Source organism: Copadichromis virginalis, linkage group LG19 (genome assembly GCF_057382275.1).
Source record: "Copadichromis virginalis isolate Kocher_CV1m ecotype Utaka linkage group LG19, C_Virginalis_male_GT1.1, whole genome shotgun sequence".
Classification (NCBI taxonomy): domain Eukaryota; kingdom Metazoa; phylum Chordata; class Actinopteri; order Cichliformes; family Cichlidae; genus Copadichromis; species Copadichromis virginalis.
The window spans coordinates 23,748,230-23,771,830 of record NC_140636.1 but is presented as its reverse complement, the minus strand read 5'-3'; the positions used below and the strand labels follow the sequence as shown (position 1 = coordinate 23,771,830).

General features: G+C 39.6%; 1 protein-coding gene and 1 long non-coding RNA gene across 2 annotated transcripts in view; one reads left to right on the top strand and one right to left on the bottom strand.

The window, feature by feature from the left end:
- The window catches only part of frmd6 (FERM domain containing 6), a 59,617-nt gene extending 58,719 nt beyond the window's left edge, over positions 1 to 898 (bottom strand). Inside the window, exon 1 of the mRNA XM_085442285.1 lies at positions 729 to 898. The gene's annotated coding sequence lies outside the window, so the exon portion shown is untranslated. The remainder of the gene's footprint in view (positions 1 to 728) is intronic.
- LOC146686116 (uncharacterized) overlaps positions 1 to 23,601 on the top strand; it is a 130,768-nt gene that overhangs the window by 64,699 nt on the left and 42,468 nt on the right. The window lies entirely within an intron of this gene.

Here is a 23,601-nt window from a genome sequence, read left to right as displayed (position 1 = left end):
CATTTTTAGCTTTAAATAAGCAACACCTTTCCATAAACAGAATCCATAGATTCCCATTCTCCTTTGTGTCTTGATTGCCCTTTGGTCTAATATTAAACAGAGGGGGAAATTGCTGGCATTCCTGTGCGCTAAGACAACAACTTTGCAATTTGCTTAAAAGAAAACAAAAGGGGGATTTGAAGCAACAAACAACCGGGATAGGACTGCAATAGGACACGCATACTTTTTGCCATTTACGTCCCCACAGCCACACGTGTGCGGTATTTACACAACAATAATAAATCCTGGATGTTAGTCATTTTACTGTTAAACTGGACTGGATAAAAACACAACCCCCAAAACGAGATATCCGCTTCTTAATGATGGGACCAGGTTTCTGGTAATGATGACAGAAGATGGGTGAAGACGTGCAAATAAAATAACTCGTTATGTACCCTGAACAAGCTGTCTTCACGTCGTGTAAGTAAAGGTAAATAGCAGCGACTAAGTCCACGATACTCATATTTCAGGGCAACATTCCCAGTCAAATATCCTGGCAGCATCCCAGTTGATGAAGCAACGCAACTAATCTGCCCAGACTTTGCGGCAACGAATTTGAACATCTTGACCCGGAGAAAAGACGCCACAGCCCCGCTAGCTAAAGTCCTAACCGTTAGTAATCCCCCCGCGTTAAGTCATAAAAACGGCTAAAGGTATTCAAAGCATTTGGCCGGCGATGTAAAACTCACCTTTAATGACAAAACAAGTTATTCCCCTTTGAAGTGGTTAATCCAAAAGGAGTTTTTTTTTCCGAAAAGAAAAAAAGAAAAAGAAATCCACAGTTTAGAAAGACTTCAGTAAGTTTTTAGGAAGAGTAGTCGTTCGGCCGCCTTCGGCTGGAGCCACACTGTCCGCGCTGGAGCTCCACATAGGAATACATGTGCGGTGAAGGGACGAGTGAGAGGAGGGAACCGGGATGCAGATGTGGGTTTTCTGTTTACATGACCCAACAAAATAAAGCCAAACGACTATTGGCAACATATGTCAATATCCCAAAAGTATACTCAGTAATGTGCCCGGGGACAGTTTATGCCTGTTAATATGGAGAATTGCCGTGGAGCTTATAGTGCATCCCCCCTAATAGAGGTCTGATTTGGTATCTTCCACGGCCGCCTCTCATTCCATTCCTCCCAGTGTAAGACTCAACTCTGCCGCATTAAATTTGGAAGTCGCAGCAGGGAGATCGCGATAAAATAGTAACGGCGTCGTTCGTATGTATTAAAAGCCTAGCTCAAAAAGTTTGAGATGTAGGGCACTTTGTTTTATTTCAGGATCACCAGCTGTTTTGGTCTTCTTCTCCTCTTGCACTGTTATTGAACATGCAGTAACGGGCAGTATTTTCCACACGGATAAAGGAAGGATACAAAAACCTATTTTATAAAACGTCCAATCATGTGATATTATAGGTCATAAAATTATCATAAGGTGACTTTGAGCTCAACGCACTTAATTTTGAACTGTAAATGTGGATGTTAGCACATAGCAAGTCAGTTTTATCAGTTAAGAAAACAAATTGCATAAATTGCTTAGAATAAATAAAGAATAATATACGCTAATTTTACTGATTTTTAAACCTGGGCAAAATGCATATAATGAGAGTAAAGGTTAGCCAGCCCTAAGAATGATTGTAATAACTTAATAACTGTACATATGCTTCATATTCATGTTTATTCATTCCAGTTACTTGTGTACTGCATCCTCACCAAAGGGTGTGCTTGGGGAACCCAGCTCCACCTTTGTGATGTCAGGCAGTGGTTGCTTAAAAGACAACAAAAAATTAGGGAGAGCCCCTTTTAGGTGACATGCTGACCTGTAATTAGTGTGTGGGGGCTCCCACTCTGCTGCAATTGCTTGTCAGGGGAGAAAAAAGACGAGTGTCAAACATGAAAAGGGGCTTGGAAGTGTGCCTGGTCAAGCCAGGCTAAAACCCCCATCTAGTCCAGACTGCGCAGAGCTTAGCTTTGAAGTGACATCAGAAAGGGACCTGTGAACAACAAAGCGACCCACAGGCCATTATCTTCAAAAAAGAAAAGGAGGAAAAGCCACAAATCCCAAATCCAGGATGAAACGCTGATCAGGTTACTGTCGTGTTTGAAGATAAGTTCAGAAGTTGGTGGTGACACCTCTGCAACATCATTAATTCTTGTTGTGCAAGTACTTTGCACAGCCCTCTCCCATTTTCCCACTAAATGCAAAACCAGTGGAACAAATGCCACTCCAAATGTGACATACCTGACATATTCCACAGCTTATTTCCACCCCGTCTGCCTCCTTAAACCGCAGAGTGCTTCCAGCCTTTGTCTCCCTGTCTTGATTTGATTAGCTGGGTCTGGCCAGACTGGAGGTGCAAAGGAGGGGGAGCTTTTTGTTGAGGCAGTATCTGGCTAATTGACATAACTCTTTCTGCTTTTCTATCTCCCCAGGGGAAGATGAACAGCTCCCCCACCAGACTTTAGTCTCAGTGGAGAGTCCTTGCCATCAGCTCTTCCTTTGGCTTAATATGACGCACATAGCCACTCTGTATACTCAAAGCAAGGTAAAAAGAAAGACATTATAATATTCTCCTGTGGAGTGGATAATCTGCAGTGGTGATTTGGAATTTATTTGGTGCACAAGAAGGGACACAAAAATAACCCCTGCAAGAATGCTCTGGATCATCAGCTTATAAATGTTCCATACTTTCCAAAAGAGCTTACGGATGAGCATGCACAGACTGGTTTCACTGTCTAGATAGCTAAAACTAAATGACTTGAGCATGCAGTCATTACTGGACTGCATGAATTTTATTTCTTAAGGACATTAATATGTTATACCATCCTCTGCTCTTATTGCTTTTACTTTCTTAAAATATTTTGGACCAGAGAGTCATGTAGAAAAAAACAATACACCTGGGATCACTTTATTTAACTTCCATCTTATACTTGTGGAGAGCAGCATGGTTCTTTTTATAAGATAATAGTGTCAAAATTACCCCGAGAGTAAACAATGACATGTCACAAGTTACAAGTTGCAACTTGTTTGCTGCACATTTTGTGAAATGTGCCCTGGGGACCTAAAGTAGTTCTGCAGCATGCACTGTAAGTCTGCGCTCTGCAAAGCTATTCTTCTGGGTGCAGCTTTGCACTCAGAAATGATGCTATAGTGAAATAGGACAGGGACAAACAGCCTGTAGAATCAAAGGTGGGAGGGCACTGTTGCCTGAGATATCAATGTAAATAGATGAAAACAAGCAAATAGGGGATTTCACACACATGTTTGGTAAGTTACCATTGTCAGTGCAGTTATTATGAGAAACAGGTTGGGGAATTTATCGTCAGAAATCATAATCTGTCATTTATTTGAGTAGTGCTTTGATGTTGCCAACCATCCATTACCAACATTTAACAGAAACCTTATTTTGCCTTCTCGCTGAGCAGATATTTACGTTTGAGCTGAACTCTATCGGCTTTTTGTTATCTTTTCCCCGTCTCTGCCTTCAAAAGAATGCTTGTACTTGTTCTGTTAAATACAACAGCCTGGACTCTAAGAAGCTGAGCATGCATTCAGAGCTCAGCAGATGTTCTCTAATTGTGGTCATTTGCTCATCTGTTATGCAAGGGTGCATACCAAATGTATTAAGCAGCATCAGAAGAGGAAAGAAGAGGAGTACAAACATCTCTGTTTCAAGTATTGCTGCTCTTTTGTAGTGTCCTTTGAATGCATTCTCAGGCAGTAAGGCAGATGGCTGGTCAGTTACACGATGCTATGGACTCAATATTCTCACTCCCTGGGGAAATCTCAGGGAAATAGGGTGGGGTATCTGCATGGAAGATAACTTAAGTGTTATGGGGAGAGGAAGGCTTCGAGATGCTCTGGTGTGCTGTAATTTTACCGAAGTGCAATAATGAAACAGATTACTGAAAGTTTTAAGAACGAACTTCCTCATCCTGCAAAACTGGAAGAAAAGATGGGTGGTAATCCCAAAGCCCTGGTGCAGTATAAAGTTAGTCCAAGAGCAATTCTGAAGAAACATGCTGAGTTTCCTGCAGCCACATAGAAAATAGAGGTCATTGATCTGAATTATTGTGCCAAGGTCGTCTTCAGATACTGTCTGAGAACCCTGTGGCATCAGTAGTGGCACTGCAAGCTGAAATAAAAAGTTTATTATGCTGTCTCGTGGTGCAGGTTTTGATAGCAAATCTCACTAATCATCCAAGACTTGTCTCTGTTTGTTCTCAAAATGTGATTCTCCAGCATCGAGCAAGACAATCGCCGCTGTATTGTTGAAACAAAAGCAACAAGCATGTCCCGCTAAAAAAGGTTCAAGTCACTCTCACATTGCTCACAGTCACTGGCTCGTCTCACAATGCACTTTTCACTGGACGTTGAATGCTGCGGCTCAGAGAGCAGGAGAGAAAGTGACAGAGGAAAACATATAAACAAAGAAACAAAGTGAGAGAAAGAGAGCTGTAGATGGGGGTGGAAGAGTGAGGTCACCAGATGGTACAGTGAAAAGAATGCACAATGGTAACACAACACTGCTTTCTTTCAGTGTGCTCTTGTAATCCCAAACTGCAATACTATATGCAATGCACATGCCGACTATAACATAATGTTGGCATTAGTGGAACAGGAATGAATAAAGCACCAGTCTAAGAAGCCTTATGTTATAGAGAGTTTTATCAGTGATAACACACAAACAATGTTTGTATTGATCCAATTTGTAACATGTAAAATAAGTCTGGGAAGGAGAAAAGGCTGTAGATAAATGTATGGCATTGGTAACTGGTAATAAAATAAAACACACAGCTCTCTGACTAGCCTCTTGTCCATGAGCAGTGAGCTGTTTTTTTTTTTGTTTTTTGTTTTTTTTTCATTTCTCTTTCTGAAATGCTCGAACATGACGCCACCCATATCAGGAGCTGACATCTTGTCTATATTTGTATTAGACAGCAGAATTTAACAGGTCAAAACAGACAATATATTATTACAAAAACCTCTGAGGGCAGAATTGTTGCGCTTTTTGCTTTAAATTCATAAACTGAAGTTTTAAATTGAACTGAGCATGATTTTCAGCAACAGTTTATTATTGTTACTTTTATAAAATTTAATGTATTTTTCTCACTGAGGATCATATGAATGTGCAGGGATGCTCTGTGGAAACATGAGCCACAGTATACAGTATGTGTCTGTGTGTGTCGTCACAGTGGGTTGTTGTTTTGTTTTGGTATGGCATCCACGTGGCTAATGTAGCAACATGGGGTCACGCTAGTGCGATCAGTACGGGCCAGATCTGAGCACCAGCTGTCATACCTGGCCATGTCCCCATTCACACAGCCAGCTGGCGCTTTATCAGCTCTGCTGCATTACTTGTCTGTTCAGAACTATTATTATGAGTATTACAGGCACCACATTTCATTTAAGGAGCATCATTTCTGGAGGTGCCTTTACTGCCATAGAGGAATGTCTGTAATATTTTTCCATGGATGAAAACAAGCATTTGCCTTGGGTATAAAAAGAACATCTTAGACAGGCAGAGTTTCACAGAAGTAAAAAAGAGCAGCGGTTCACCAAGATTTTAAAAAACTGCACTCAATAATGTTTCTCAGCATAAAAATACTTTAAATACTCTTCATCTAAAGTACATTATATTATCAAAAGATTGAATCTACAGAAATCTCTGTGCGCAAACAAGGCTGAAAGTCAATATTGGATGCTTGTGTGGCATGCAGGCGTCACTGCATTAGAAACAGGCATAATTCTGCCATGGAAATTACTGTGTGAACTCAGGAACCCTCCTATAATTAATTGTCTCTGACTACAGTTCACTGTATCATCCACAAATACAGGTTAAAGTTCTGTTGCGCAAAGAATAAGTTATATGTGAACATGATCCAGTAATGCTGCTGTCCTTTCTGTGTCAAAGTGGAAAACTGTTTAAAACAGGAATGTAATTTCATTTTAGAAAGCATGGAAATCGCTTCCAATGATCTTCTTATCAGTGCTCAGTTCATAAACCTGCATCTCTGGTGGTATATGGGTGTATTAGTATCTATGGAATTGGCACCTTGCACATCTGTAAAGGCATCAGTGCTGAAAGATATAAGAGCAACATATGCTCTGGTCCAGATAATGTCTTTTTCAGGGCAGCTAGAGTCTTATATCAGACAGGAATGCGACAGGAATTGGCGACCTTTGAACCATTTGCTTTGTCCTTGTAATTCAGTCACCGCAGGTGTCACTTTACATGGTGAATATCCCTCTGTAGCACAATCAAACACTGACTGGAACCACATTTAGCACTTACCACCATAAAGACTACTGATGTTGACATGTTTTGCATTATTCATTAAAAGTATTGGATGCTTTTGGATGATGCAAAATCTATCTGTGCTTTGACCATGCATAGCCTTTCTGACCAATAACAGATCACAACAGATGCTTACATAAGAGACTATTAAGAAAATGGCTAATGGCTTTTTATAACAGTAATAAAGAATTATTGATTTTCTCTTTCTGGCAGTGATGGTTTACCAAAGATCATGGCTTCACTTTAACTTGATTCTGGCCAGTCACAGCTGGTATTTGTGCCTTTGAGCAAGGTTGGAGAGAAGAATGGGCCAAATTTATAATCAGTTTTACCATAAATAGTTAGATTTCAGTGAGAATCTGCTTCCAGCATTTACTGTAAATATGTGCTGAACATTTTATCATGAATAGCACCCAGCTGAAGTGTGAGAGTTCACCGTCTATGCTATTAATAACTCCAGTATTTTAATATAGTGTGTTGTCTGGAAGTCAAGGTTAAAATGTGTCAGTGAAAAGCTCCTGAGCTAGCAGTTGCCTTGTGACTGATGTTGTCTGCACACACACAGGACACCTTGAGAACACTTCTTCCCCCAGGTGAATAGCCATCATTACCCAACCCTGAAAGCCTAGGTTTATTGTTACTTCCTAAACCGAGAAACACATCCGCAGTCCATTAACATGAATTAAGATGTTTACCTTTTGGTGAAAACTCAACAGCAGCTCTCAATCAGTGGGTTATTGTCTGTCCCACCACAGGTCACTGGTAGTTCCTGAGTCATAAATCACCTGGGCTAACCTTGTCCAACATCTCGAACCAGTTTTACGCTGGATTTTCACAGCAGGGATGAGAATATCTGTTGTTGGGATTAGTACTGATTGCAATCACTGGTACTTCCCAGCCGCAAGGGTCACGGAAGAGGCCACGAGAGGCCGGAGGCTTGGGAGCAACTAAACAACACCTCCCGTCCCCACCTCCACTGCATGGAATGTGTCTGTTTGTTATCTCTCATCTCCACAGTTAACTTTGCTATCTGCACCCGACTGTTAATCTATCATCTCACAGAGTAAATATCAGCATATGCAAGTTAAGGCTGTGAACAGCAGTGAGCATATGTTGAACTCTGTATCTGCAGCTCACTTCCCTTTCACTGCAACAAAAACATTCTCAAAAGGATGGTTGGCAACTAATGGCACTTCATCTCAAATCCTGAATTTAAAATTTGCCTCTTTATCGGATGTTGTTTTTCACCCTTTTTTTGTTTTTTAAAAGAGCTTCCTTCATCTTTCACTGGTTAAAGAATAGAGTTAAGTCGTCTGAATCAAGTGTGGATATGGTCAGATCAGAGATTAAGAAATAAAGAGCAAACTGCATGTTTTTCTGTTCACATCAAACATCAACCATCAGATCAGATATGACACATTAAGTTCCCGTTTAAATCTTTGCTTATGTCTGTTCTGTTATGAGAAGCACAAAATCCTTTCATGTTCCCTTCGTATCATAACTCATTTGTGCCTGAACCGAGACAGAAGGGTCACAAAGACAGGAGATAATGAGATACAAAGGGTACGATATCCTTGAGCGACACTGCATTTATTATCTGTGCTGAGTCTAAATCTGAGTCAGATGCTGTTTCCTGTAAACTAAAACACATCTGATACAAGACAAAACAGGATAAAATAGAGGACAAAGGCGACATAAAGTAATTACTGAGTTGTGCAGAGAAACGAGAAGGGGTGAGAGCAAATATTTGCCCTCGCTCGAAGCATGTTTGGGTTTCGGCCACCTCAACCAGTCCAAAGTCTAGAATCTAAAATTGGACTTTTACTTCTCTGAACTCTGCTTGCCAGTCAAAACTAAAGCAGGCAAAACCCATGAGTTCAAACACAGCGGAGGTTCAAAACCACAGGTGTTGTTTGACTGTGAATTCCTACACGCTATCATTTTTGTTGCCGGAATAAATGGAAGATATGATATTCTGAGTGTCGGCACGAAGGAGTCTAAATCTTGTTGACGCATGTTCTCAAGGCTGAGAAACCTTCCCCACCATTCCCTTGTCAGAAACACACAGTATGGAACTCAATGTCCTCCCGCGTGTTTGTCGCTCTGCGTGTTGTGTCTCTGCAAGCAGAGATAGCTGCCGTGCCAGAGACTGGAGGGGAACGAGGAGGACATCGGATTAAATTTACTGGAAGGTGGTGGGTGTGTGATGTTTTGAGGGATTAACAATGAATCAGCAGAACTGATAAGAGAAAACTCTTAAGTCCTAATGTTAATACCACCATACGTGCTTATACGACACCTAAAACGGAAATATTTATGCTTTTAAGCATCTATCCTAGAGATACTAGATTCATACTTCACATTTCAATATTATATAGTACCAACACGTTAAAGTCTTTACTAAAAGAGAAATTATTTAATCTTGGCATGTCTTTAATGAGACTATTGTGTCCTATTCTAAGTTTGAACTTTTCACATTTCCTAACAAGATTTAAATCTGGGATAGTCTTCCTGCTGAATGAATCACTGGCATATTATTTCATTTACACTGGTTTATTTTAGTATCTCATTAACCCTCATTAGCAAAGAAGATAAAACAGTTTCCCTTATTGTAAAAGATAAATCATTGTTATTTGCTGTGATCTCTAACTACATCCAGAGCTAGCACTGGCTGCGGGTCATGTCATGTGTTCACGGGACTTGATGCAGTCCTGTGAAAACTTAAGTACACATTCATTGCTTCCGTGGGATTTAAAGTGGTAAGTAGTAGCCAGGTACTGCTAATCAAATTGTCAGCAAGTGTGACCACCTCCAAAAAGAACCTTTTTTTTTTTTTTTGGACCATGGTTGGACCAAAAAACCCAAGAGCTACACCCTGGACTCAATAGGCCTCACATAGCAAGTTTTTTTTAAACTTGTAAAGACGGCACAATTTAAAAAGACAAAAAAAGACTGATCTAGAATGGCTTATTTTGAAGGGTTGACAGGAGAAATCCCCTGATCTTTAAAAACAACATGTCTAATATATTTGAGGCTATAGTGTTTTTATATTTGGTCAGTGAATAATCAACAATCTCATATTAATCTCTATTAGCCTCATTAAACTAGAGACCTGTACCTCAGTCATAACTGAAATACGGTACGGTAACTTATTCTGCAATAGTAAAATGAGGGACTGCTGCAGTTTTTAAATGGTTATAGTTTGTGAGCTTTGGCATTTGTTACCTGACTATGTGTGAAGTTGTTGGTTTTGGATTTTTTTACAAACACGAGTAACCAATAGCTATAATTCCATCCATCCAATTTCTTAAGCACTTCCACATCAATCCACTTCAGGGTCTGAGTGGATACACACTGGTCAAGTCTGCAGTTGATAACAGGGCCGACACAAAGAGACAGACTGCTTTTTTTAGGATCATCAATGAGAAGAAGTCAAAAGTACCTGGGCATGCAAACTGCACATAGAAGGACCGCAACCCACCCTGGGGATTCTAACCCTGGACCTGCTTTGATGTGAGGCAACAATGATAATGATCAAAGCCCCATGCCTCCCAGACTGTAAGTCAAAAAGCTTACTGACTGACAGCATTTATCTTCAACACTGGGTCTTAATATACTGAGACATGTACTTCAGTTCTCTCTTACTGAACAAATAAGATCTAAATCTTTGCTAATGTTTTCACCCAGCGATTAGTCGGTTGTTGTGAGGTCAGACAATGCAAATCTGAACTTAACAGATATATCACGTCAGAACCTTTTTATGAGAAACATAACAAATGTGATGTTTGCGATGACTGTGTCAAGCTGACTTCTTTTTCTTTCAGTTCACGTGTAAGGGAAACATTGTGTGCATGTGCTCTATCGACATTGATTTAAAGCTGAGACGTTGACGACATAGTGCGTGACTGTACTGTCCTGTTTTCCAGAGAGAAGAGCAGCATGAACCCGTACAAAGGCTCAATGTTTGCATCTTATGCATCCTTCTAAAAAAGCTTGGCACTGACAAGGGAGAGACTAAAAATAGAAGCCAGGATGAAAAGTTTTAAAGCTCTGGGGGGCTGTGTGAGAGAGGAACATTGGTCCTGCTGTGCGTTCACTGTTAAAGGTTTAAAGGTCTGTGCTTTTTTCTTCTCCTGTCTGATGTAAGGGACACAATATTTTAGCTGTACAATAAAGCAGCAACCAGCAAATCATTCTGATGAGCAGCTTGTCTGGCACCAACATCCATACCAAGTTCAAAGTCACAGACAGTCAGAGACCTGACACTCAAAATAGCTATATTTGTGCATACAGTTAATTAGATTTTATTTATATAGCACCACATCACTACAACCAGTAACCTCAAGGTGCTTCAGCACAGAGTTTAAGATTTCAAAACTCATCTTGTTATATTTCTATTGTCTAACCACTGGTAAGATGATAGTAATGTGCATCTACTCGACACTGAGTGAGGTTGGTGGTTTGTTACTGTCAGTAATTGTAGGGAGGTCTGAAACTGAGAGAGCACAGGGTCATATGTGACATCAGAGAGTGGTGTGGCTGTAAACGTTTACATGCTGCCCATCAATTACATCACCATCTGATGACATCATCTCCCACTGGGATGAGTGAGACGTCCCAGCATCCCCGTGGCTTTTGATTGGCTCTCTGTAGTGGCCATACCCAAGCTCAAGATGCTGGGAGGTAAAATGTGATCTGTGGAGCTATTGTGACAGACCAAAGACCTCACTATGAGCTGCCATCCCTCTGCGTCTTCTTCTGTTTTTGTCTCTGTGTCCCTTGAAATTTGCCAGTCTGCCTGTTATATTTCAGGCAAACTGCAGAGAGAGTCAGAGTTAACAGCTCCTGCCCTGTGGCTGCCTGCCCCGCCTTCAAAGCAGACAGTAATCTTAAGATTGACTCAGGCAATAAAAGACAAGTGTGGCCAAAGTAGCTCAGCTTTGATCATGTGTTTCACATCATTTTAAGCCTGTTTTACCCTTCAGGTAGAGTTTCACTTGCTCAAGTGGGCTGTTATTCGAGCTCAAATAATGTTTGTTGTGCAGTTGGGATGTGCAGGTCTTCTGAGCCCCCCAAACGTTTTTCATTGTGAAGGAAGATTTTGTGTTACGTTAAAACTAAATTAACTATATACTACAAAACAATTCTGCAATAAAAATAGTTTATCTTTATGTAAGCCAGATAGGAATGTTAGGACTAGAAGGGTGTGCCAACCTTTGGCAAGCAGGTAACCTCAGGCTGTTCTCCAAATGGTTGTTTCATTTTGTAATGGGACGGGGATCTCAGGATCCAAACAATCCCATTTTGTTGGTACTAAATCAGTATTGTTTCAGTGTTTCTGACCTCATGCGACTGGACAACACTCCACACTTTTGCGCCTAACCATACAATCATGTGTGTAAACTCTCACTCTGCTCAGTAGTTGGCTTGACTGGTTCAAATAGAACTGGGAGGATTCAGGCTGCCACAGCGGTCTGTTGAATTGACTTGCTCCCTGCGTGATGGCAGTCGACTGGTTCTGACCTCCCTGATATCTAAAGGAACACTTTAGTTTAGAATGCCTCGATTTGTGGTGTTGTTGTGACAAGTGATTTATTTCTGCTTTCCTGTTCTCGCTTAATGAGATACCGTGTATTAATCAAATCCATTATGTGGCAGCAATAACCCTGCACCAAATGGAAAAGCAAGATAATTAGATTTTGCTAGCAGTGAGCTTACACATCAGTTAGATAAGGTAAAATTAAGTGAGTCATAACTACAATTAAAACAGCATATTGACTTGTGTCAGGGAGATTGCTACTGCTCACGGGAATGTGAGATACAGGATTGAATGTGTGTCACCAGAAGTGACAGAGCAGCCAAATGACATAATAACATTTCTATCTTTAGACTTTCTCCATCTTGCTAAAGACATATAAATCAGCCTCAATATTACGATGGGTGACATATTTACTGTAGACATTGTAATTCTACTGCAGTCACTAGTGCACCAAATGTGATAAACTCACCTGCCAGTTTATTAGGGGTACCTTTATCAGGGCTTTAATTCTTCATTAACACAATCTAATATAACACATAATGCCAATTCAATGCATTCAGTCAAACTGAATGAATGGGGAAGAAAAGTGGTTAAAGTCAATGTGCCATTGTTGTTTGTATCACATGGGCTGGTCTAAGTATTTCCGAAATCACTGATCTGCTGGAGTTTTCCTGCACAAACATACCTAGGGTTCACGAAGAATTATTGGACAAAGGATACCTGAGCAGCCACTCTCTGGGTGAAAATTGCTTGTTTATGTCAGAGGTCAGAGGAGAATGACCAGACTATTGGAGCTGATATGAAGTCAAGGAGCCACTAATTTAAACCAAGGTATGCAGAATAGCGTCTCTGAATGCACAACACATCACATCTGGAGCAGAAGACCTCACTGGTTGGCCCTGCTGTCAGTGAAGTGCAGGTTGGAGATAAACTGGATAACAGAGGCCTGAAAAATCCTCGAAAAGTCTCAGTTTCTCTTGGGACAGTCGTATGATAGGATCAAAATTTGATGTGAACAACATGAAAGCATGAATCCATCCTCATTTGTATCAGGCTCAGGTTGGCTGGTGGTGCTGTAAATTTGTGGAGGATTTTCTTGGTAGACATCAGGCACTTTAGTAGCAGCTGAGCATCATTTTAATGCCACAGTGTTGTTGCTGACCATGGCTATCCCTTTATGACTACAGTTTTCCATCTTCTGATGGCTACTTCCAGCAGGACAGCACACCATGTTGCGAAAAGGGGAATTTTCATCAAGGGTCTGTAATTTTCAAACATGCAGAAATTATGTGATACTATCATGTCAATGTGGACGAGAATCGCCAAAGAATATTTTCAACAACCGGTTGACTTTATGTCATGAAGAAATACAGCAGTTCTGAGGGGAAAAAAGGGGTTCTGCTTGAGTAATGTGTCCTAAAAACTATAACCTCCAGATTTAGGAAATAAAATAAACAGCTATATTTTGGACCCAACTGCTAAGAGGCAGCTACACTGTGTTGATTTTTAAGTCTTTAATCAGAATTATTCATTAGGCATGTGGCACACTCTACACTTTTAGGTCTGTGCCCATAAATGAGTTCTTGGCTGGAAATGTGAAGGATTTATGTGTGCGACTTGAGGATAATCAGTGTTTCTATTAGAGATACTAGAGACTTTTCTACTATTATGACAACCGCAAATACACACATCTATTGACAACTGTCCACAGCAGCCAGTCACTGCACTTACTATAAGATTAGAAGTTATTTTAGACTGCTTCGACAGCTTAGTTTGAGAGATTTGAGAGTTGCACTTTTCTTACACAATCATGCTGCTGACGATGATGTTTTTCAGAAGCTATTAAATGAAACCATCTATCTTGCTGTTTAGTTTAATTCATTTCATACGGTTCAAGGTATGCAGATAATTGTGTTCAGTAAATGCCACCTACTGATAAAATTAGGCTTTTTTAATTATTCATGGTCAGCATGGAGGAGCCTCTTTAGCCTTTGGAAAAATAAAATAGGAGGGGGACACAAACGCTACATACACACAGAGAGTTCACTTTACTTTGGTCCAGATGGTTTAATCATAGGATCGTGTTGGCATCGGTAATTTCACCTGTCATTACCCCCACAAATAGAACTCCCTGTTTAATCTTCATTTCCTTCACTGGGTGCCTCTGTTGTTAGAAAACTGAAGCTAATGATTGGAAACGATTGGCTTTTTATTCATTTAGACACACACACACACACACACAGTCTGGCTCTTCATGCTTGAGACTTCGTGATGTGCCTGCCCTGTCTTGTGGTTTTATCACCGGTTTTGATCTTCACGCACTGCCTTTGTTCTTTGTCAAACACTTTTTGATGTTTGTTTAAAGAGCCTCGGAAATCAATCCGGCTTTGACTGGACTTCATTCTCCATGCTATTGCTCGGGATCTTACCCTCATTTCACCTCGTGTTTGTAAATTTCCCAAAAGGCCTGTTTTGAAAGAACGTTAGCGTCTCATCTGAATGACCTTTACACTGATCGACTTGATCTAAGACGTTTGGTGATTCATGCAAATGAACGACAGGCTTTTGAAGACGAGATAAGTGGCAGCAGAGTGTGATTAAAAAAACTCATGAGTGGAAGTTTCCTGGCTGCTAGTCTGATGCAATGAGCGAAGTGAAGAATTATGAGTCTCAAAGTGAATGAAATGAGTGCTGTGTGACTCCTGCTGAGCTGGAGGATCAGCCAACACAGCAGTTGCTTGTCTCTCTGTCTAAACAACATCCATAATACACTGGATCTCAACCTCAGCTGGCTTATGGTTTTAAATCTATCACGACGTAGCATCATCCTGCAGATTAGCTTCAATGTTCCACATCCTCCATCCCCAAACTGTTTGTACTTTTTAGTTTATGTATTCACTTTGAAATGAAGGCTAGATATTGACTCTTTCCCACTTTGACGCCTACTAGGGGTTACCTTTGTATCTCTTTTGTAAACTGAGCAGTTTCTACCCTATTCAAGGCCTGCGTCCAGTAACGAATGACTGGATATGCAGCAGAAGTTAGAGATCTCTCTCTACATTTGGAAGAATCCAGAACCCTTCACCTAAGAAGACCACACCAAATTTTGCTCAGCTACAGAGAACCTTTGAGATTTTTCAAACTATAGCTCCTCAATGTTGCCATTAAAAACAAATCAAGAGTAAAGACTGAGTTATGATGAAGCAAATCGCAGCAGGAAAGTTCCTGTTTCAAAATAGAAAAACACACCTGAGGGTACATTCCTCGTACGTGATTAAACAGCATCCTGGAGCTGAGTCAGACCCGTAGGCTCGTCAGGTGTTTATTATCAAGCTGGGTATCCTGACTTTTGATTGGTTCCTCATATATTTTTTACCTCCATTACGCAGCATTGAATGTCCTTACTCTGACTTACATCGACAGGACAAGACACGATGAACAACCCTTTCTTGCTTCAGTCATTTCTGTGTAATATCCGGATTGTTCTGGAAGTTATGATTAAGCAGTATGATGAAGTTCACCTACATAAGGATGTTTACCTGCTTGGGAGGTGTTTGTGCTTGCCAGCTGATAGTCACACTTCAGTGGTGTAGTACAGACTGCTGTATAAATGTGTGACAGCACGTAATTACAACATGGTAACGGTTTATTTGTTTTTAACTGTGTTGTTTTTTGAGGGTTTTTTTTTTTAAACAGTTTTTCCCTCCATCGTAAATGTGCTTTACAGTATCTGGCAGGATGGTTGCTGGTGGGATACAGAAATTAACAAAGGGGATTTTGTGGGCTATTAGTCTCCTGCAGGTCGGCCTGTTTCTCTGTCATCCAGTAATGGGCTAATTATGGAGAACAGTAACCCGTGGGAGCACCACCACCCACCTTGCGTGCGCCTCGCTGTGAAACATACCTGTTCTCTAAATCAGGATGTCTGGTTTAAAGAAGGCTTTTTCCCTCCCCCATGTTAATGGTGTGAAACAAACTGTGATTTTCAAAGAGTCTTGTTTCCTTATAAGTCAGAAGAAAAAAGGCCGTCTTACTGGGAACAGGTTAATTGTTAACAAGCGGCAGCTGCAGCAAGTTTGTCACTAAACATGTTCGTTGTGTTTACATTCACTTTTTCACCACTTATTGGAGATATTATTGATTATGACGTGCACTTAGGGATGTGTTATGTTTGCATCTTTTTCTTTTGCCCCTTTTAAAAATAGAGAAAAACGTCTTAGCCATTTTTTTTTTGCTACACTTACGTTTATGTTTGCAAAAAAAGTACAAAGCATATCTTAAAACTGGAGGAAACTCACAAAAATATGGTGTCAATAGGAAGAAACTGTGCAGTTTAAATATTCAGTAAATCCTGTGTTGTTGTTTCTCTTCTGTAAACTCAGAGGGAAATCATGATGTTGCCTCCTACTTTCACCGTGTGATCCCCAACTGTGCCTTCAGAGTAGCTTATCCACCCCCTCCACCAATTTAATACTTCAATGATCAAACCCTGAACTCCCTCCACTGTCAGCAAGTACAGCTTCAAAGCACCTGGAAACCAGCTCCTCGCTCCCCACACAAACAAACTGATACACTTGTTTAAGAAAAAAATATTTGTAGTCTGTGTATTAATGAAAACGTTTGATATCTGGAAAAATATACTATAAGTGTAAAGCTCTTACTACAACGGTAATGATGTTTGTTTCTTTTTGAAAATCTGCATCCGTGTTTCATATTTTACCCCAGTTACTGCATTACAGAAAGTAGCAGAGGGTGTGCAGTTCGATGCTTATTGCTTATTTCCAAAATGTGCAACAGATAAATAATTATTTACTTAATAGACCTGTAATAAATTTTTACACTGTATCTTTTTCTGGGTCATGGGGGGAGGCTTGTTTCTCTGCAGGTGCAGGAACACCTATGATGAGGAGATTTAATTTGCAGAGAGGATTCCCTACTTGGGGTTATCTTCACACTGCAAAAATGGGGTTTTACAGTCCAGGAATGTGCAAGGTCAAAAAGTGGAGGAGAGTGGGCAGGCAGGCAAGTGGGTGGTTTCTGGGTTAGTAGGCGGGGATCGCAAGCTTGAATCTTCAAGAAGGTCGAGCCAAAACGAGCAAAAGAAGGACGAGAGAATGGGACCGCAACCAGAATCAGACAGATTTTAAGGAAAGCAAGTAAATGTTTACTGAGCCAAATTGCAACCTTGGGACAAACCGCAGTTTGGTGGAGAATGGAGGTTAGGGTTGCTTCTAAAATCCCAAAGAGGTGATGAATTGATTAGGAACAGGTGTGTTGGCTGGACTCACAAACCTGAAATCCCACGGCACCCGCTTCACACTCCTGATAGAAAGAGGAAGAGTGAGAAAGAGAGAGATATAGGGCTCCTAAGCTCAAACAATTTCCTGTAAAAATTTGGTTAATGTTGCTCTAACAACACGAAGCGTTTCCAACATTAAATTAATTAGAGTATTCACGTTTCTCTTATCAAGTTTAAAGCAATAACATGTCAATACCAGTTTGTGGCCAGAACATGTTGCCAGTAATGGTATATTTCCATCACCACAGCTCAGTGTGTACTCAAGCATTGTTCAAAATCATCAGCCAATCCGGCAAATCTGCAGGCCGCTGAGTTCTGTAAACAATCCTCGCCTGCTGATATGTTTACGGCAAAAAGCATTCATTGTGTCCCTGCTGATCCTGCAGGTCAAAAGGCGTGATCTGAAGGCTGCTGATGTCATTTACTTCCTCGTGATTGTGAGGGAGATCAGTGTGCTAGCTGTGATAAACTGGACCAGGAAACTGGTTGAGTGGGAGTGTTGAAGGGAACTGGAGGCAAAGCGAAGCAGCAATATGGCTAGAGCTAGAGGTATCGCTGGAAATCATAATGGCATGGCAGTGGGAATGGGACCAGCAGTGGAAATGATTCTGGTTTTTCTGTATCCAATTTTCAGTCATAACACTTGACTTAAAATAAAATTTACAGCTCTGAGTTTTTGAATAGTATTTTTTGTGAGCAGTGCAAAATGGGCCAAGGAAATGAACATGTGTCATGGCCTCCACTTTTCTATTCCAGGTTCTTAACTGTGCAATTTTCTTCTGCTGAAACAAAAGCCTTCTTTTAAACAGTTGCTTTATGAGGAAACTTTCTGACTGAATACAGAACTAAACCACCTGTCTTTACAAAGCCACAAGATAATAATGAAAACTCCTGCAGATTGCAGAGGACACGATCTTATCCGAAGGTTAAGGATAAGGAAGATTAAACTCATTTCAACCAAGGATCAGGGACAGGTCTTAAGAAGAGGGGGGAGCATCAACCTTTTTTTTATCACATAGCAGAATTCCCATCTTTGGGACCTCATTGACTGCACCGACAGAGGAACGCATTACAAACAGTCCCTGGAACGGCGCATGGAATAAACACTGTGCCTAAACAGAACCAGATGTTCCTGCAGCTATGAACCAGAGAGCGCTGTGATCCCACTCTGGGTTGGGCTGATCCCAAGCGTCACTGGAGCAAACCAGCTCCAGCTTTAGGCCTTAGCAAAACAGCCCTCTTCCTGTGCCTCACCGGAGTAACTATTCCTGTTCTGAGACCCTTTATTCAGCAATGTATACATTTAATTATGGGAATATTAGCTTGCATAATCAACTGAATCGATGTCAGTGAAGTGACATGTTGACTATGAGGGCTGTTACTAAAGTAGAAAGGTTGGATCAGGCTTTCTTTGGACTCGATATGGCCCGAACTGGGGCCTCTTGCATTTTTTGGACTAGGCGTTGCATATTTTGGGGGAAACAAACTCAGATTACAACCTACGTCCAGAGTGAAATCCCATTTGAAAAAATGAGTTTACAGATATGCACATGCCTAAAAGCACAGCATAATTTTAAAACTAAATGCTAAAGTGACAATCAAATCCAATTTTCTGTAAATTATATTGCCATAAAATCCTTCATTTTGTTTTGAGCCAAGGTTTAAAGACACATAAAATCAGATAAGTTGGGAGACTTCGATCAAGGAGATTAGGGTTCAACTCCTGCATGACAAGAAGAAACTACCCGGTTTGGATAAGGGTTAAAAATGACCCTTTAGTAATACTATAATCCTATGATAATCCTTGTCAGATTTCTGGGTTATCGGGATGGCACGTTACGAGTGTTTGTATGGAAAAGAGAGACTGATGAAAAGGGGACAAAATTGACAAAATAACTCAAATAGCTTAAATTTATCTAACATTTTCTTTCATTTGAGTTAGTTCAACTTATTATTTTTAACAATAAGTAGTTGCTACTTAAAAATATAACTTTACTAATTTCTTTAAATTGCTGTATATGGTATCTTTGGAAGGTTTTGACTCCTGGGGTCAATGTGACCCCAAACCTGAAAGATATTAGTCTTTAGTCTGATATAACAGCTCACAATGGAATAAAAGTAAAATGTCCTTGTCTCCATAAAAGTTTTTTAGCTAAAGGTAGTGAGGTCATATCCTGTCAAATTTGGAGGTCTGCCCACTTGTCTGCAGATTTTGAAATGTGAGTGGGCAGGATTGAAGACTCTTCGAAAAACCAGAAAGGTGGTGGCTCTGTATTAGTCACCGTTGACTGTTACCAGCATTGTTTGCATCACAGCAAGTATTCTAATTTTCCTTAGTTTTCTCTTTTTCCCCCAAGCCATTTTAGTGAAATGTAAACAAAGCAGTGGTACCATTAGCTAACAGTTTGTCATGGTGTCTGCTGTGTGGCAGGCAGGAGGGAGGACCCAAATGCAGGACTCAGAAACAGAGAGTTAAATTTAGGGCGCAGCTTTATTGCTGGAAAACTCTTCATAGAAATAACCATTACAAAAACAAACCAAAACCTCAAACGCAGAACTAAAACCTAAACTGGGAACAGGAACCTAGAAACTAAGAAACTCACGCTAGGAAATACTCGGGACACGAAGGGACACAGCAAGTTGGCAAGAGACACAGAAGACACAGCACAAAGACATAGTGTATGTTAACGCTGCAACGACGAGCAGGGGAAGACGCAGACACTAAATACAAGAGGTGAACAGGGCAAAGAAGAAACAGCTGGGAGACACAGCTGACACCAATTACACATAGAATAAACTCAAAGTTGACTGCTAATTTTTTCAACTGTTTAAAACTGATGATTTATTTTTGTATTTCTCTAATATTAACAGTTCAGTGTGTTATTGGTGGAGGCCAAGAAAAAATTGTTGAACTTAAGCTTTTAAATTTAGCAGTACTCAATGCAATTGAAATACCTTAATTTTTTAAAACTTTTTGTGAGACATGTTTTTGAACTTTTAACATCGAGATCTTTGACTTTTATTTAACTAAAAATGATTACAAAAATGAACAGTAAATATAGAGTTTTGCTAAACTATAAAAGCAACTCATTCCTTTTAAGTTATGTCAACTTATTCACATAGGAGACATTAATGAAAACTTTAAGTTCTAGTTACTAAAGACTTCTAATTTAAATATTAAATGTTTTTTTAGCCAAACAGTACATTTCAATTGTAATCAAAATATTGGAGTTCTGATAAGCTTCAACTTTTAAGTTCATCAACTTAAAAAAAACATAAGGGAATCGGTTGCCTTCATTTTTTTAAGGTCTGCTAACTTCTTTGGGCTTAAAATGTCTAACAGGCAACAAGAAAACCAGCAGGTTTCATATAATTTTAATTAATATTACAGGAGGAATACAGTGTGGGAAGTAAACACAACCCTTAATATTTCAAGGAACTAATGACAGTTCATAAATTTTGAGTTGAAAGCCATGATGGCTGATTTGGCCAGAGAAACGTGCTTTCGTTGTAACTCAAAACTTTGGCAAAGGAAGTTTGGAGAGGCAACAACTTTGTGGGATAGTCTCCCTGGCCCATGTATATTTTCACGGAAAACAACAGATTTTCACATTCTGCATCATCATTTCTTCATCTGACATGCATTATGGTTTCAAGCTCATATTATTAGATGATGCAAAAAAATGTCCTCCTGGGTGGAATCTAGCTTGTTTTTTCTGTTCCCAGGGTGAAGTTTTGAAGTAAAGTGAGCATCCAATTTGTAGGGACTTGACTGGATCCACCCTCATTCTTTGGGAGGAAACCACTTCCATTCCCACCAAATTGAGACTTGCCAAGGCTCCAAACCTGCTGTTACACAACCATTGGGTTGGATGAAGGCCCTCTCACATGATGTTAACTCCATACGCAGCACTTTCCGAGGGTCAGACCTCAGCCTCCAAACCCACTAACTATCTATTAGACTCAAAGTGAAGCTGTTCATTTGTGCTTGTGGTACAAATTCCATTTGTGTTACAGTAAAAAAAAACAAAAAACCTTTTGCTTCATCATGGTACAGTAGAAGACAAAGTTCTCTGTAAAGACCAAAACTTGTGACACATATATTACTGGCAGCACTTACACATACACTTATACATACATAACTGTTTTAAACAAAACAGGAAATTACATACATAGTGTGTACTTTGTGTATATTCTACAGTGATGTGATGTTATAAATAGAAGAGAGGGCCAACATCATCAGATTACTCAGAACTATGTTGTTTAAAGTTACCAGGTTTCATTATGGTAAATACACTTTTTACCATCACATTCGCAGTGGTGGTAAAAAGAAATACACTAGGCTTGTTTAGAAGGGCTGCTGAGAGAAAGCCTCTTCTCTAAAAAGAACATGGCAGTACCGCCTAGGATTGCAAAATTGCATCTGAACAAACTTGAACTCTTCTGGAACAATGTCCTTCGGATAGATGAGACCAAAGTGGAGATGTGTGGTTAGCACCACATTTGGTCAAAACCAAACACAGCATAGTATTTTGTAGTAAATGTGTGTACTTTCTGTTCCTCATGACTGTGCATAATAAAATTATTCGTGTATGAAACATAACATTCAAATGCAAACAAACACATTAGATGCAAAGCTGCTATCATTACAGCCCTTTTGAAGATTTTTATTTTCCATTAATTAATTAATAAAATAACACAAGTAATTTTACTCTTTGTAACATTATTACCATGAAATGCTTTCAAACAGAAAGCAAATACTTGTACAATGTTGCTCTCAATAAGTCATCAATTCGTAAATATATTTATGATCACATTAATTAGTTTATTGTCATTTATGCTATCTTCAAGTATTTTTGTTTCACTTTGCACAGTAATAATGTTTACAGCTATCAGGCCTTTACTAAACACATTTACAGGTTAGTAAATATAAATCAGTTAAATCTGAGAAAAGGTCTCACTTGGTCTCCAGTGCAGTATTTTTTTTAAGCATATTTAATGAAACTATGCAACATTATGCCGTAATAATGTGTAATCTTTCAGAGTTAGAGTTACTTATTTATCCGTGTTATTTATTCCAACATTTAAATTGTCTACTTTAATGGAATGACCCACAAACCATCGGGTGTTAACCTGACATCACTGGTTTTTTGTATTATCTACAGCAAGTCTATGTGGAACTTACTGTCTGGGTGACATATGACAGTTTACTAGCTTTAAAACTTCACAGGAAGTGTGAAATTTGTCAGAAGTTTGACACCAAAGAAGTCAAATAGATGGAAAATGTCTGGTTGTAGTTACTGTGGGGAATGAGCTTTTGATGGTGTATCTTGTGTCAAATAGAAAGAACAGAAAAAGAAGAAAAGCTTCAGTTTTCACCATGTCCTCTATTTGTCCTCATCGTGTTTTCTGCTCATGGTTAGAGATAGAACCAGCAACAGTAATGCTTAAGTAAATTTATAATGCTGTGGCTGGGAGGTTTGCAGGCCTGACTCTGTGAATCAACCCACATCTAAAAGAGGTCAAAAGTTCCCAACCATAGCCAAAATACCCATGAACTGTAAGTCAAATAGCCAAAATGCAAATGCCAAGCCAAATTTGTTGTCTACAAATGAAACGCACTTGGATAAAGCTCAGAATTCAGCCAAAATGTCCAAACTGGCTGGCATCTTCAAACAATCCTCATTGTCATTCCACAGCACTGGCACGAACCACAGAGCAAAACAAATAACAAGAGTCATTTGGCACCCAAACATATCATGCATCTGTCTTGCATGCTGAGGCTTTGATAGTTTCTGCATCGCCCACACAGAGAGCCAGATTCCTTTTCTCAAAATAGCTGGCTGTTAAAGTAGATGGTGTGTTTTGCTCTCTTTTAGGGAGATGCATAAGTGGGAACTTCCCACTTTACTGTGGGAATGTTAAGGAAACCAAACATAAACATATGGGAACAAAAACAACTAAAGAAAACAAAAACATACAAAAAAAACCCTCATTTTTTATGACTATTAATTAGACTAATGAATATTTTTGACCAGTTAACTGACATTTTAATTTTGATTTTACCTTTAAAAATGGGACTCCTTACATTTGTGTCTTTAGCATATGAATTGTTTGCTATACAAAGAAATAATAGCTATTTCTTAATATATATACTTCTTAATATATAATACTTAAATTTTTAATACAAATTAATTAACTTAGAAACTACATTTACATCAAATATGTTGTGATAGACACACACACAAAAAATACAAAAATCAAAAGAAAGGATGCGTTTAAGGTCAAAGGGACGGACCAAAGTTTTGAGGACTGACCAAACAAAACCAGGATGAATTTTCCAGCACTGCACATCAAAGTGAAATTTATAATTAAGTACCTAGAAGATCATTAAATTAACATTTTGGATCCAAGGCCAAGTTTACATGAAAACGT